Source organism: Cnephaeus nilssonii (genome assembly GCF_951640355.1).
Source record: "Cnephaeus nilssonii genome assembly, chromosome: 5".
Classification (NCBI taxonomy): Eukaryota; Metazoa; Chordata; class Mammalia; order Chiroptera; family Vespertilionidae; genus Cnephaeus; species Cnephaeus nilssonii.
This window is the reverse complement of record NC_137076.1, coordinates 34632187-34647448: the sequence shown is the minus strand read 5'-3', so window position 1 is coordinate 34647448 and position 15262 is coordinate 34632187. Positions and strand designations below refer to the sequence as shown.

At 39.9% G+C, this 15262-nt stretch overlaps 1 protein-coding gene across 2 annotated transcripts in view; it reads right to left on the bottom strand.

Moving 5' to 3' along the window:
• The window catches only part of MSRA (methionine sulfoxide reductase A), a 372548-nt gene that overhangs the window by 345779 nt on the left and 11507 nt on the right, over window positions 1-15262 (bottom strand). The window lies entirely within an intron of this gene.

Below are 15262 nucleotides of genomic sequence, written 5' to 3'. Positions count from 1 at the left end.
TGCACTGAAACACCGCTCCCTCTGGCCTGTCTTGGTTCTGCTCCTCAGGCAGCCTGCTCTCCTGGACTGCCAGGCCCTTCCTGAAACACTCAGTCACACTGCCTTCCCTCCCTAACTGCCAGGCCCTAGTGAATTCAAAATTTTGATAGTCACCCTCCTCTACATTAGCAAATCTTCTCTTCCCATGATTCACCTTGCTCTTCACACGTACCCTGATCCCAGCAGGCCTACGCAGGCCTTCTCTGTGCTAACCCATGATCTGACTCAACCCTTCAGTCCCTGCCTCTCCTCCATCTCCCTATGGTTTCCTCTCCCAGCCACTCACTGGGACAGGACACTACTCTGTTCCCACAAGGATATTGACCATGGGACTGTAAGTTCACAATGGTACATTCATAAATATGGGGCATTTTCCTCTCAGTGTGCACTATGTATCTGATTTACTAGTAGCCCCAAACCTTTTTATTCAACTTCACATAGAAAGTACAATCATCCCTAGACATTTTGACTCAGTGGATAAGAGTGCTGGACTATGGACTAAAGGGTTATGGGTTTGATTCCAGTCAAGAACATGTACCTCGATTGTAGGCTCATCCCTAGCCTGGTCAGGGCATGTGCGGGAGGCAACCAATTGATGTATATCTCTCATATGATGTTTCTCTCTGTCTCTCCCCCCACTTCCACTCTCTCTAAAAATCAATGAAGAAATATCTTTGGGTGAGGATTAAAAAAAAAAAAAGGAAAGAAAGAAAGAAAAGAAAAAGAAAGTATAATCAGAAAGGACTGATTCTTAGAAGTTTTATATAGCCTAAAAGTGGTGGCAGATGGTAGCAGTTTAAATCTTTCTACAGATTCAGCAGAAGTCTACTGAGCATGGCAGAAGGAACAGGAGGTCAAGTGCACAGACCTCCTCTAAATCTGTGGTTTTTCAAACTATCTTCCAGGGACTCCCCTGGGGTTCCCTGGATGTGACAGGGCATCTACAGAAGACATGGAAATGATAAACAGGTGAGGTTCTAGGACCTCAGCCTTGCATTAACTGGACTAACTGTTTTTATGAATTATATGTATGGGGTTCAAACAAGATTTTGTTCAACAGAAAAAAAGTTTTTCTAAAAAACAGTTTAAAATCTTTTTGTTTTAAGCCAATCAAGGAAAACACTCCCTAGTGAGCTAATCTAACAAGAACTTTTGGGGTTCTGGATGTCTCAAAATATTTACATGAGCTAATATTGTCATCTAAGATTTATGACAGTAGTAAGTATCCATTCCCTAAACGTATCAAGAATATATCTCTCCTGTCCACAAGATAGAAAATGATATCAAGAATATATCTCTCCTGACCACAAGATAGAAAATGGGGGGGGGGGGGTAGGATTTACTTGACCATTTACCTACTTTCTTTCCTTACCTAGATTTAGATCTTCAGATCTGTAATCTGAAACCCCAAAGAGCACAGATCTGGTCTTCTTTCCGAAATATTCATTACATCTTGAATACAGTTGTCCACTGAGAACAATTCTTTCAAGCATGATCTGAACAACCACAATGTGCAGGCCTGTGCCGGAGACATGGAGGCCCTGTCATCACGGAGCAGGTGTATAAACAAGTAATTACAGTTACAGGTTATGTTAGGAGCATGTCCATGACATCCTAAGGTAACAGGAAGGAAATAACCTGCTGAAGAGTCATCTACCAACCAACCAAAAGTCAAATGCTTGTCACATTAATTAGAATAAAGAGAGAAGTTTAAAAAGTATATGTATTCAGTACACATATTTACTGTTTGTATTATGTTTAAAGCAGTAAGCAAAGGCTCTTGGAAACCCAGAGGCACATTAGAAATCCCCCCAGCTCTCAAGAAGCTTAAAGTCTAGTGTGAAGATATCTAAGACACTTAAAATTACTATGCTTTATGTGATAAGTGTTATTATCTAAATATTTCCCTGAATCCTTACTTTTCCAAGATTCTTCCCGGTATCAAAACATAAAAGATAAACTGCCTTTCCACAAAGTTCAAATGTGGAATTGTGATGGCCAATTCAAATTATATCTACTCTCTTTCCTCCTTCTCTTCTCTCTCTTCTCCACCATCACACACTAGTCACTATCTGCATTCATTTATTTATTAAATCGGGATTTACTGAGCACTGCCTATGTTAAAAACATGGGGTAAAAGCCACAATGAACACAAAATGACATAAACAAAAGGTAATTATGCATTAATAATAATAACCATGATAATAAGCACTTTCACATTCTTTAATTCATTCACTCTTCACCCAATCTTTGGGAAAGACAGATTATCTTACTTTATAGATGAGGAAACTGACATCAGAAGTTATGTGATTTTTTTCCAGACCATCAGATACATATCCAGAGAACAGAAAATTGAAGCAGTTATTCCACGTTCCATTATTTAATGAATTCATGAAGATGGGAAGAATACAGATGGCCTCAGACATCCCAATACCTATTCAACAATCCCTCTGAATGATTAATAGGTACCTCAAATTCAAGTTTGCCAAACCCAAACTTTTTATTTTTCTCAAAAAGGCCCATTCTTCTTCCAGCCTCCATTAAATGGTAGCATTAAACACTCAATTGCTCAACCCGAAAATCCAAGAGGCATCTTTGATTCATCTCTCATCACCTACTAGAAAGAAAAGAGACAGATAATATCAAGTGTTGGCGAGGATGCTACAAACTGAAACCCTCATAAATTGCTGGTGGGAATATAAAACGGTAAACAGTTTGGTAGTTTCTTTAAAAGTTCAACTTATACTTACCAAAGAAGCCATAAATTTCCATCCCTAAGTCTACCTGTGAGAAAATACATGTCCACACAAAGACTTGCACAAGAACTTTCATCAAAAAATTATCCTTAATAGACAAAAACTGGAAACAATCCCAAAACCTAGCACATGGTAAATGGATAAACAATATGTGGTCCATCAATAGCTCCTATGCAATAAAAAGCACAAATTACTAAAAGGGAGGGTGATAAGTATAACAATAACTAATATTTATTTAGTACTTACTATGTGCCAGACATTGTTCTAAACACTTCTCGTTTTATTTCATTTAATCCTGATAATAATAATACCTTTTTCATAAGGATGTTATCAACCCATTTTTCAGGCTAGGAAACTGAGGCATACAAGAGTTTAACTAACTTGCCCAAGGTCATACAGTTCATAAATGGCAGAGCTGGAACAGAACCCAGGCAGTCTGCCTCCAGTGTGTGCATCCAACCACTGCAATCAAGCTGCTTCTCATGTGAAATGATATTTCAGGAAGATTTATCAGGTTGTAAACTGTTGGCTGAACTAAAGGAAGGAGCAGAGAGACTATTGGAATCATATCCTATAGGGCCAGCTGGGCGTGGAGGGGTAAGAGCCATTTGCTGCAGGCAGCAGAGGGCAGCAAAGGGCTGTGGAGCAATTGCTGGGCCCCTGCCCAGACTTTCAGCCAGCTGGCTTCCAGTGGAGAAGGGGAACCTGAAGGAACAAGGTAAGTCAGAGCTGAGAAGCCTACCCCTGAAGAAAAGGGCTGGGAGCAACACTGTCCTTAGAGGCCAGAAGACATAGATCCCGGAAGAGAGGAGGAGCCTGGAGAGAAGTCAGAGGTGCTCCAACCCAAGGTCCTCTTAGAATCTGATACTGCCCAACTTCTTTCACATTTCACTTCCAAAACAAAATATTAATATCATGACCTTTTTTTTTTTTTTTTTTTTTTTTTTTTGGAAATGGACTTCGGATCTTTTAAGAGTACAAAATTTGGCTTTACCTTGGCCTAAAGCGCCTCTTTTAAATTCAAAATATTCACTTAGGACTGGTATCTAATTCTCATAGAAGGTGTTTTAAAATTAAGAAACACATTCAAATGCCATTCCCAAGCTTCTGACGGGTCTGAAACATCTGAATACAGACACCATTAATCCACAGACATCAAAATTGTTTTATTACCTGAAATCTTCCGAAATTGTTGTTTGGGGGAAAAAATAGGATAACAGATAAAACTGTCAGATAAGGAAAAAAAGACAACCCTCTCAAAGAAAATTTCCTATGCATGCTTTGAAAAGAAAGTCTCAAAAATTAAAAACAAAAGAACTGCTCTGGACTGCCCAATCTGATGCTTAACTCAGGCTTCCTTAAATAGCAGAACAAGTAGACATTGTAGGTTTGTGATTTACTCTTAGAAAATGGGATTTCTTATTTCCCAGGAGAAAAGCTTTAAGAGCATCAATAGATTTCTCTGGATAGCAAATATTTCTCCATTATTGTGAGTAAATTATATTTAGATAAAAATCAGATGAATTAAATTTCCCTTTAAAATACCCATGAGATTTTAAAAATACAAATGTGTCACATATCTAAAAATAATATTTTATCCTAAAACCTCCATAGGAATGTCTCCCCATTAAAATAATTAGCCAGAAAACAAAACTAAACTGAGTTTTAGATGTATTAAGTTCAAAATAACTTATTAAAATTAGACTGTCATTTGCTAATAATAAAATATAATTTATAATCTTTGATGCCCTTTTAAAATCTCCGGAAATATGCCTTTACATTTTTGTCTTTAATCTAGAAAAAAATGTATCTGAATTAGTGATAAGTTGAATAGGAGCCCAAGTTTTATTTAAATGCTACATACACAACGAAGAATATAAATACAGTTAAGTATTTCCAAATTCTTGAGAAATTCACCCCCTTGTTCAAGGCCTCAAAGTTCATGGCTCAATTATTCTCATCTGTGTTATTTTTGTCTCCCTAACTAAACTATAAACTTAAGAGAAGAAATTATTAACTCTTTTAATCATTAGTATCACACTGAGCACATCTATTTGTTCAGTAGCTATGTACTGAATAACTATTATATAATGTTCAAAGGTAGCTGCTCCAGGAAAAAGATAATGAAGCAGAAATAGTACTTGCCTTCAAAGATGTTACTGCCTAGTGGGGGTGGGGGGATAAAATGTATACATGTGACAAGACTAAGGGATTCACAAATACCCCTTAGTGGAAAGAAGGGTCCCGCAAACCCAGTAACTCATTACCATGCCCTCTTGCCATTCTCCTACTTCGTTTGGCATCCAGTTCAAGTTACAGTATTACAAAATTTATTCCTAGGTCAATGTAGGAAAATTCCACAATCTCTGAGAAAGTAACTTGAAATGGTTTTTTAAATAGAAGGTGGAGCCCTTAGAGCATAGATATCAGCTAGAACCCATGTCAAAAAGAAGTCTGGATCCGTTCAGTGTGAGAAAAGATGTCAATTTTCTTAGAAAGAAGGAAGAGGAGGGTGGCAGATGAGTGCAACTGAGAGGTGCAAGGCCTTGTTTGTCCTGCGTGTTGGGAAGGGCCTCAGAGAAAGCATGAATGGAAGGCTGGTCAAAAGGCGCTTGGGAAAGAGAAAAAAAAAGCGCTTGGGATCAGGAGTATCTGAGGGTGGAGTTTCACCTCTTTTTGTACCATATGCAGCCAGTCCTTCCTCCATCACTCCTGCCCCAATCTTCAGTAAAATCTAGAACATTCTCACTCGGGTTATGGTAAATATAATGGTAAAGGAGTCAATTCAGTGTGAAAAAGAGATATCTGCGACACAGGAACCTAGAGGCAAAGGTAACCAAGAAAACATAGGCATCTCACACACATACACAGACACACACACACACACACACACACACACACACACACACACACACACACACTAGAGAAATCTTAAGGATAGCTTTGGACTTCCACAATTTGGAACTCAGGTTTCAGCCAAGAACAGGAGGTCAGCTGTGCCAGGTTCAGACCACCAAAGGAGTGCCAGATGAATCCACATGGCCTCACCAACACTGGCCATATTTTTTGCTAGTTCTCACACGATGCTTCCTGGTCAACCCCTTCCTGGCTGTGATCTGGGATTGCCTTCAGACTGGATCTTGTCAGTCCTGACTGGGTCTGCCCCAGCCTGCTGTGCCAACCTGGTGTCTGCCCCCAGCCCTCCCCAGCACTACTCTGCTGTAATCTGTGTTGTGACATCTTGCCCAAGCATTGCCCCAGCATGCAACCTCAACCTGCCTCCGTGTTCCATTCACTATTTCTCTTTCTAGACTGACAGTTTACAGGACTATGGCCACTGCGGAAGACCTGGTGCACAGTAATTGGGGGAGACTAGTCTTTGGAAGGGAAAGCTGTAGACAAATTTCACCTTTAGGCAACAGAGTTGTAGGCTGGTGCAGAACCAAGAGACGGCAAAGAACAAGGAGACTCCCATGTAGCTCATGTGGAAAGGACGTTGCTCACTGAGGACACCACAGCATGGTCCTACTTCTAAACTGCCTGTGGGTTTGCTTCAACTGGACTTTCCAATTTTCAGATATAGAAAAAGAAGTTGGTCTCTAAAAAATTTCAAGAAGAAAATCTGATTTTAAAAAACTGTAAGAAGTCATCCCACGGAAATGAAATAATAATGAGGAAAGATAAAGTTAGTTCAGAGGCAGAGAGATGGATTCATGGTTGCCAAAGTAACTTCCTCCAGATTGAGAAAGCGACTACCAGGAAAAGTGGTAACTGTATTGCAACCATGTTGCACGCCTCCATTTTCTTTCTCTTTCTCTGCCTTTTCAAGTGGAAAAAAGAATAAGAGAGGAAAAGAAAGAAGAAATAAAAGCAAGTGCAACCATGCAAGAAAGATGCAGGGCTTAGAGTTAGAGTTAATAAGCTTCTGAGGAAAGAAGATTAATTCTGAAGGGAATAGAGGAAGTGTTAAGCATAATACAAAGAAAGCACTTAAAATCATTGTGTGAATGGAAAAAGAACCTCCAGGGACTTGGCTTTTAAGCACTTTTAATATAAATTCAAGGGCAGCCAGAGAAGGTAAGTGAATTGCACAAGTTGCACAGCAAATCAGTAGCACAGCCAAAGCCCAAAACTGGCCAGGCCACACTCAGCGGTCATTCCACAGACCATAGTGGCTTAGTGGCTTCTCTCCTTGGTTTTGCTGAGCTTAACAAGACTGGCTATAGGGGCAAAGTTCTAAGTGGCTTATGGGGCTGCTGCATAGGCCATGAACCCTGTGATTATTAAGTCCTGAAATGCCAAATACAAAAGACTAGTAAAGATGTACCTAGAAGTAGGGGGAAAAAAGGGCAAGCTTTTATGATGTAACACTTGATAATAGTTGGGTTTAATAACAAAGCTGTTAGTTTATACCAGGAGCTTGCATATCTGTAAATGTTATCACTTCTAGTGAGGAAAGCTATAATTGGTCAAGATACTTTAATAGAGAGCTTTATTTTTCTAGAACAAAGAAACGTAAGTGCCAGATCATATTGCTGAACCAGGTTCTACCACTCTCCTGGTTCTTGCAACCTAAATGTTTACATATCATGTGCTTGGAGGAAAACGCTCATGGGCGAGGCCCTGGAGAAGCATATCCACAGCCTCCGGGGCACTGTCATGGGGTGGGCTTCCTGGCGATGCAAGCAGGCAGGAATCCCCACCAGTGATGGGTGAAAACTGGAACACCATAGGTGTCTATGCCTGTAGCCCTATCTATCCTAGCCTTCTAAATGTGGTTCTTGTGGAAAGCTAGTTAGAGACCACTGGCTTGAAACTGGTAATTTTCATTTATTTTCCATTAAAGCCAAATCCAGATTCAAGGGTAAGAAAGGAAGGCACCTTTGGTTACAAGTGACAAAATCCAACTTGAACTGGGAGGGAGGGCGGGAGGATAGACAGGGAGTGAGGGGAGAGGAGAGAGGAGAGATCAGAGATGGAGAAACAGAGACACACACAGAGAACTTGGTTCTTGTTTCAAGGATTTCAAGGAAATAGGAACAATGAAACTGAAGCTGCAGGGAGGGCAGGCAGGGACTTAGATCTCAAAGCAAACAGAATCTGAATGCAGCCAGGGCTCTCCACCACCTCTGCCTCCTTGAGGGTGGACCTTCCTTCTCTCCTAGTGAAAACAGACCTTCTCCTGAGAAGCAACTCCAGAGCAGCTACAGGTCCTGTCAGCTCCAGAACTCAACAGTCACAGCTCCTGTCTCCAAAGAGGCCCCAAGCCCTGGGAGGGACACTTGACCCAGAAGGGTCAGATCCCACTTCAGGTAACCCTAATACCGCAATGCCGGAGGCAGTCACAATAGAAAGTCTGGCTCTTGCAGGAGCATTGGAAAGGGGCTGAAGCAGCTCCCAGACAATCCCCGGTGAGCACACAGAACCCACCCATCTCTAGCACACAAGTGCCAGGTCTGTATGTAAGCATGTGCCTGCACAAACTGCCCATACACATAACCTCTCATATTTCAGCTTCCACTCTTGTCTCCAATGTGGCTTATTACATGTGATATTAAGTTGGCTGAGAAGGGGAGGAAAAGCAGGAAATAGGAGAAGAAGGAGGAGGGAGAGGAAGATGAGGAGGAGGGAGAGAAAAGGGGTAGGGGAGGAACAAAAGGAAGTTTTGAAACTGCAGAGACTTCTTCATTTCATTCACCTCTCCCCCTCAAAAAAAAAAAAAAAACACGTTATGAAAAACAGTTAATTTTTCCCATGTTGGCTTTGTAAATCAGTTCTAAATCAAAAAACTATTTTGTGCATTTAATTTCCTATGCTGCAGTTCTTAACAAAAACTGTTTGGGCTTACATCCCAAAAACCTTCAAAAAATTAAACATAAAAGTGAAAAAATTTAGACAACACACAGCAGTAAGCTGTCCCCTAAACGTCCCCATTGGACACATCATACTGCAAAAGAAACATTCTGCGCATTTGCCAGGAGCCGGGTATCACGCTAGGCACTCTCTCCATTATCTCATCTGTTCCCAGAAACATCCATTTGAGGCAGGTGCCACTGTTTCCGTTTTACAAATGAGAAAACCCAAGCAAACCTGTTCCAGGTCACGCAGCTGGTAAGCATACGAAGTGAAGTTCAGAGTCATGGACCAGACATGAAACGCCTATGCTTTCCACCAAAGCAACTTGTCCCTCACTAGAGAATACAAATCTCAATGCTACCTATTTATATTGAGGTGGCAAACATCTACCTATGGTCTTGAAAGGTCCTGTAGAGAGAGATAATAACCAGGCATTCATTTCCCAGCATCGTACACTGCAGCATAAATGAGTTTCCATATCTTGTTATGAAGTCAAGAGAGGAAAGTGGTACCCTCGGGAGAAAAATATGAATGATACTAAAGGAATGCAGCAAACTCAATAAATCCAGAGACTAATATGCTATGTGATCTCTGCAGTAGTTATGCTGGCACTGATAACCTTACAAAAGTTCTTGGTGGAACTTGTTAAATCATAAAACCATCTCTTGATTCTAGAACATAAAACAATGTCTTTTTTTATGTAAACTCAACCTTGGGGAAACTACTGATAACTGCAGATCTTTTTAAGATATTTTCTTCTGTCACACTGGGAACCATTTCCTTCACTCACCAATATTTTTACATATTTGTAGAAAGACTTCCATAAATATTAAACACAAATGGTAATAAAGCAGCTAAGAGCTCAGATCTCCTCTAATAACTACGTATTTGGAAAGTCAGCCATTGGGCTCACAGAAGCAGTCATAAACAAATTTCTAAAAATGGACAGTTTGTGCTGGAAGGTACGATAAAAACAGAATATCCATTTAAGATTCATTAATATTAATACCTATTGACCTGCACCATACTAAAAGCATTTTATTGAGCAGACAACTTCCAAACATAATATGACACAGTATAATCTCAATATTTTTTCATTCATTTAACAAATAATTATTACATAACATAAATATACATAGGCATGGGGGATGCAAATAAGTAAATAAACCCTCACTAAACTTAAAATGCAGTTATAGAGAAAATATATACATATATTAAAGTTAAATCACTGCTATAGGTCTAAACGAAGTAAGATAACAATACAAATGTCTTCAAACAATATGCTTGCGTGCCAAATGAATAGTTAAGAAATGCTACAGATTTATATGAGAGGAGGGTCAAAATGGGTTGGAGAGTAAGAGAGGACATCACTGAGTGAGGAGGGCTAACTAAGTAAAAGGAAGCAAGCAAAGAGAAGAAAAGGAGGTTTTTAGACTTAGAGAGATGCAAATCAAAACGACAATGCGGTACCATCTCACACCTGTCAGATGGCTATCATCAACAAATCAACAACCGACAAGTGCTGGCGAGGATGTGGAGAAAAAGGAACCCTCGTGCACTGCTAGTGGGAATGCAGACTGGTGAAGCCACTGTGGAGAACAGTATGGAGTTTCCTCAAAAAACTAAAAATGAAACTCCCATTTGACCCAGTAATCCCACTTCTAGGAATATATCCCAAGAAACTAGAAACACCCATCAGAAAGGATATATGCACCCCTATGTTCATGGCAGTACAATTCACCATAGCTAAGATTTGGAAACAGCCTAAGTGCCCATCAGCAGATGAGTGGATTAAAAAACGGTGGTACATCTACACAATGAAATACTACGCTGCGGTAAAAAAGGAGTTCTTACCATTTGCAACAACATGGCTGGAGATGGAGAACATTATGCTAAGTGAAATAAGCCAGGTAGAGAAAGATCAATATCACATGATCTCACTCATTTGTGAAATATAATGAACAACATAAACTGATGAACAAAAATAGATCCAGAGACAGAGAAACATCAATCAGAACGTCAAACCTCAGAGAAGGTAGGGGAGGGTGAGGGTAAGGGGGAGAGATCAACCAAAAGACTTATATGCATGCATGTAAGCCTAATCAATGGACACAGACAACAGGGGGGTGGGGGCATGAATGGGAGGTGGGGGGAATGGGGGAATAAGGACACATATGTAATACCTTAATCAATGAAGAAATTTAAATAAATAAATAAATAAACAAACAAACAACAAAAAAAACAGTGATACATCTACACAATGGAATACTACGCTGCGGTAAAAAAGAAGGAGTTCTTACCATTTGCAACAGCACGGATGAAACTGCAGGGCATTATGCTAAGAGAAATAAGTCAGTCAGAGAAAGATAAATATCACATGATCTCACTCATTTATGGAATATAATGAACAACATAAACTGATGAACAAAAACAGATCCAGAGACAGAGAAACATGGATTAGACCGTCAAACCTCAGAGGGAAGGTAGGGGAGGGTGGGGTAAGGAGGAGAGATCAACCAAAGGACTTGTATGCATGCATATAAGCCTAACCAATGGACATACACAACAGGGGAGTGAGGGCATGGGGAAGAGGGAAGGGGGATTAACGGGAGGATAAGGACACATATGTAATACCTTAATAAAGAAATTTTAAAAAAAAGAAAAGGAGGTTTTATAAGTAAAGGCATGTTCTAGAGATAGTTGATCTAGCAAGCAAAACAAAATGTGTATGTAGAGATGCAGGACATAATTACTCCACCTATTAATATTCAATAAGCACAAAACCACAATGGTTTGTTTACCTTGCAGTGTTTATTTCCTAATTTAAGGACTGAGCCCATCACTTATCCAGGTCCTCGTCTCTGCCAAAGCAACAAACTTGGCACAGCTAAAGTCTTTAAAACTCCCTTAGAAAAACAAAATATGATAAGTAAGTACAGTGTAAAGAGTCCTCAAGTTTAGATTGCAGCACTCCACTGGACCCTTTAGAGATTACTAAAGTCATGTATCTGACATCATGCAAACATTCTAAAACATAGCAATGCAGATGACAGTAAAAGTCAGGGAATCCAGGTAAGAAAGAAGGTTCAGGCTATGAAGTAAATGCAATGCAGGTAATTTGTTCAGGTTGACAGTCAAGATAAGGAGTTTACAGTCGTTATAAGGCTAAAAACTACCCAAAATACTACTGCTGATAGAAATACAGACATGTCAGAGTAGGAAGGGCCTTCGGAAGGGAGCCAGATCTACAAACATCCATACTCTGCTTTTTGTGGAGGCGGCCACCAGGCAACAACTCAGGGTCTAGGTCTTGGTCAACTGAAGATGCAAATGCAGAGTGATTACGAGTTTGCAACCATCTTATGCTACCAAGGGACAGGAAGAACTCTGACCCCTTTCTCCCCCAAAAAAAGGCAAACTAAAAGGAAGACTTTGGAACTTGCTCTTCCAGAGCCAACATATCCATAAAGTTAAGCCTAGGCTTCAGCTCTTTAATGAATCTCCTTATTCTGAAAAAAAAATAATAATAATAATTGTGGGTTTTTAATGAACCAAAATGAAACCTCTTGGTTTGTATCTTGTCCCTGGATATTCATATTTAAATTTATGTAGCTAATTCCTTAAACCAGATATGTGTTTCCCAAAAGCTACTGTAGCAAACATATATCATCTTATTCATCCAACTCCTAATTTTCACCAGAAAATAATTATTCCCTTTTATTCCACTTTATTAACCCACAGAATTTCATAGTATATGCATAAGAAAATAAAATGTTTTTAACTTCTTAAACCAAAAGTTATCTGCAAGGGGCTCCTCAAACCTCTTATATTCAGAAGCAGTTGGTTGCAGTTTCTACTCTTGGAGGGATGTGGTTTCCCAGCAACCAGCCTCGTGTTGTCAGAGACAGACCCTGCCTGAGCTCGCCTGTTATCAGGCCCAGTGCAGTCCTGTGTGGGAGCAGGAGCTCTGTACGGCGCTTCTTCATGCCAGTGCACACATCTCCGTGTGCAAGCAATGCTAAGTGGCTAGCGAGGAACTCCAGGGACCAGCAGGAATAGCTGCAGAGAGCTTACTGCTAGATGACATAGCTCTTTATGAATTAGTTCTTCAGAAGAGATAAGGAAATGGAGGTTTTCAGCAATGTAGTGTTTTCTCGGGGGCTCAGTTTGACAGCTGGCTACTCCATTCTGCAAACTCTAACATGGTTTTCTTTTTATCTGCTAACTACAGCACATTCAAGATTTTTTACTTGAGGTTTCATTTTCTCCAGCTGGAAAGCTATGAATTCCCTCACAGTATTTCATTCTCATGACTCTTGCCTTTTGGGTAAAAATCTGTTAAAATATCAAATATTTTTCAGTTGGCCAAAGAATCATTTTTGGCCTAATGGGAACAGTGCATTTTAGTTTTTCATACTGTATTTGATCCAAGCAAACTATAAATTACCTAACTATAAACTACAAATTTTTAAAAAATCAAAGATAAAACATGAAAAAGTTACAGAGGAAAATTCACCTTACCATGGCAACATCTTCAAAAGAGTTTATTTTATATCCAACCTCTAGAAAGACATTCAATGTCTCTAAATTTTATTCTTCTTTTTAATGTAATGATAATACATACATTCATCAAAACATATCTTAACTCTTGCATTTCTTCTAGTTTCAACTATTACCGGTCTTAGCTGTATTATAATGTTAATTTAATATACTTACTCAACAAGCTGGTGGATCAGAAATATACCATGCTGAGAAACACTGCAGGTATGCTCACATGAAATGATACAACAGTCCTAACAAAATATAAGGAACCATTTCCTCCTTTGTGAAGGGCAATAACCTTATTCAACCTTTTATAAGTGATCCAGTTTACAGAAGAGATCCCAGCTGACCCATACAATATGACAATCCCTGCTCAAGATAAAATCAAGCATTTGACATAACCTCACACACATACACATACATACACACACACACACACACACACACACACACACACACACACACACCACGCCCAAAATAAGAGTAGCCTAAGCCAATCCCAACATCACCAAACCAAGACTAGTAGTTACAGTTTTGGCCGTCCCAGAGTAAAATGTTAAACCAGTCAATCAGGAATTTCCTGGTCAGCAATAGTTAGGTAATCTGCCTGATAGACCCCTGTTATCCACTGCCTAGAGGGAAGTAACCTTGAGGTAACCAACCCGCTTTTTCTCCTAGTATATCGTAACTTCCTCATTCTCACTCCTTTCTTCCTAGAAAAGTCTTTCATTTTATACAGCTGCTCAGAGTTCCTTTCTATCTACTAGACTGGATGCTGCCCAATTCTAATAAATTTTTGTTCTATTAAGATCTTAAATTTTTAATATGCCTCAGTTTATCAAAGTAGTGAAGTATCTCACCAAATGAGAAGAACATTATGATAGGACATCCGGAGGAAGTTACCTGAAGACCAAGCCACTTAGCCATTGTAATCCAAAAACTCTGGCCATGCCAATTGGGCACTGTAACTAGATTTGAAGTTCAGGAAACAAAGGAGAAAAATAGCAATCACTGAACTCCAAATATATTAAAGAAACTCATCCTTCACCTCCCTAAGGAGACACATTGGGATGAAAGTGACAAAAAGGGCCCCAAAGCCCTAGCTCCACCTCCAGCTCTGAGAACAATCTAAGCTGAAACAGACCCTAAAGGCAGCATGGAAGGGGAAGAGCTGAGTTTAGCCTCAAAAGGCCCAGGACGTTTAAATGGTCTCTGAGGAGGACAGCAAGCGTCCTGGCAGGAAGGAGCTAAGAGCAGGAGTCAGCCTCAGGAGTGGAAGCAGAGATCTGGAACACTGACATCAGCAGCAAGTTACAGAAAGTTTCTAACTCCAGGATGAACAGTGTCATCACCCAGATCACACAGAGTTACCACCATTTCCTAAGCAGAGACAGAATGAAATCTGAGTTTTAAACAGATGTCTGAGAGTGGTGCTCACAATAGACTGGGGAAAATGAAGACAAGAGACCAAGGAAAATGTGGTGGTTAATTTTGTGTATCAACCTGACTGGACTAAGGGATGTCCAGATAATATATTATTTCTAGGTGTGTCTGAGAAGGTGTTTCTGGAAGGGATTAGCATCTGAATAAGTTCACTAAATAAGGAACTTGGCTCCCACTAATCCAACCTGATAAGATTAGAACAAAAAGGTGCATGAAGGATGAATTTACTCTAGGGCTGGGTCAGCCATCTTCTCCTGCCCTTAGACACTCCTGCTTCTCGGGACTTAGGACTCAGACTGGGACTTATGTCATTCCTTCAAAGTTTCACGGGAGTCACACCACCAGCTTTCCTGGGCCTCCAGCTTACAGATGGCAGATCTTGGGCTTCTCAGCCTCTAATACCATATGGGTCAATCCTTCATAATAAATCTCTTTCTATATATCTACATATATCCTATTGGTTCTATTCCTCTGGAAAATACTGACTAATACAGAGGGCAAAAACAATCAAGACTGTTGGGGAAAAAGACATTAAATACAGAGGCAAGGATCATAGATGAATGTAGCTAAGGGTTAGGGGGAATTGGGAGCATATTAGTGCCACTAGCAAAAATGGGGAAATTAAA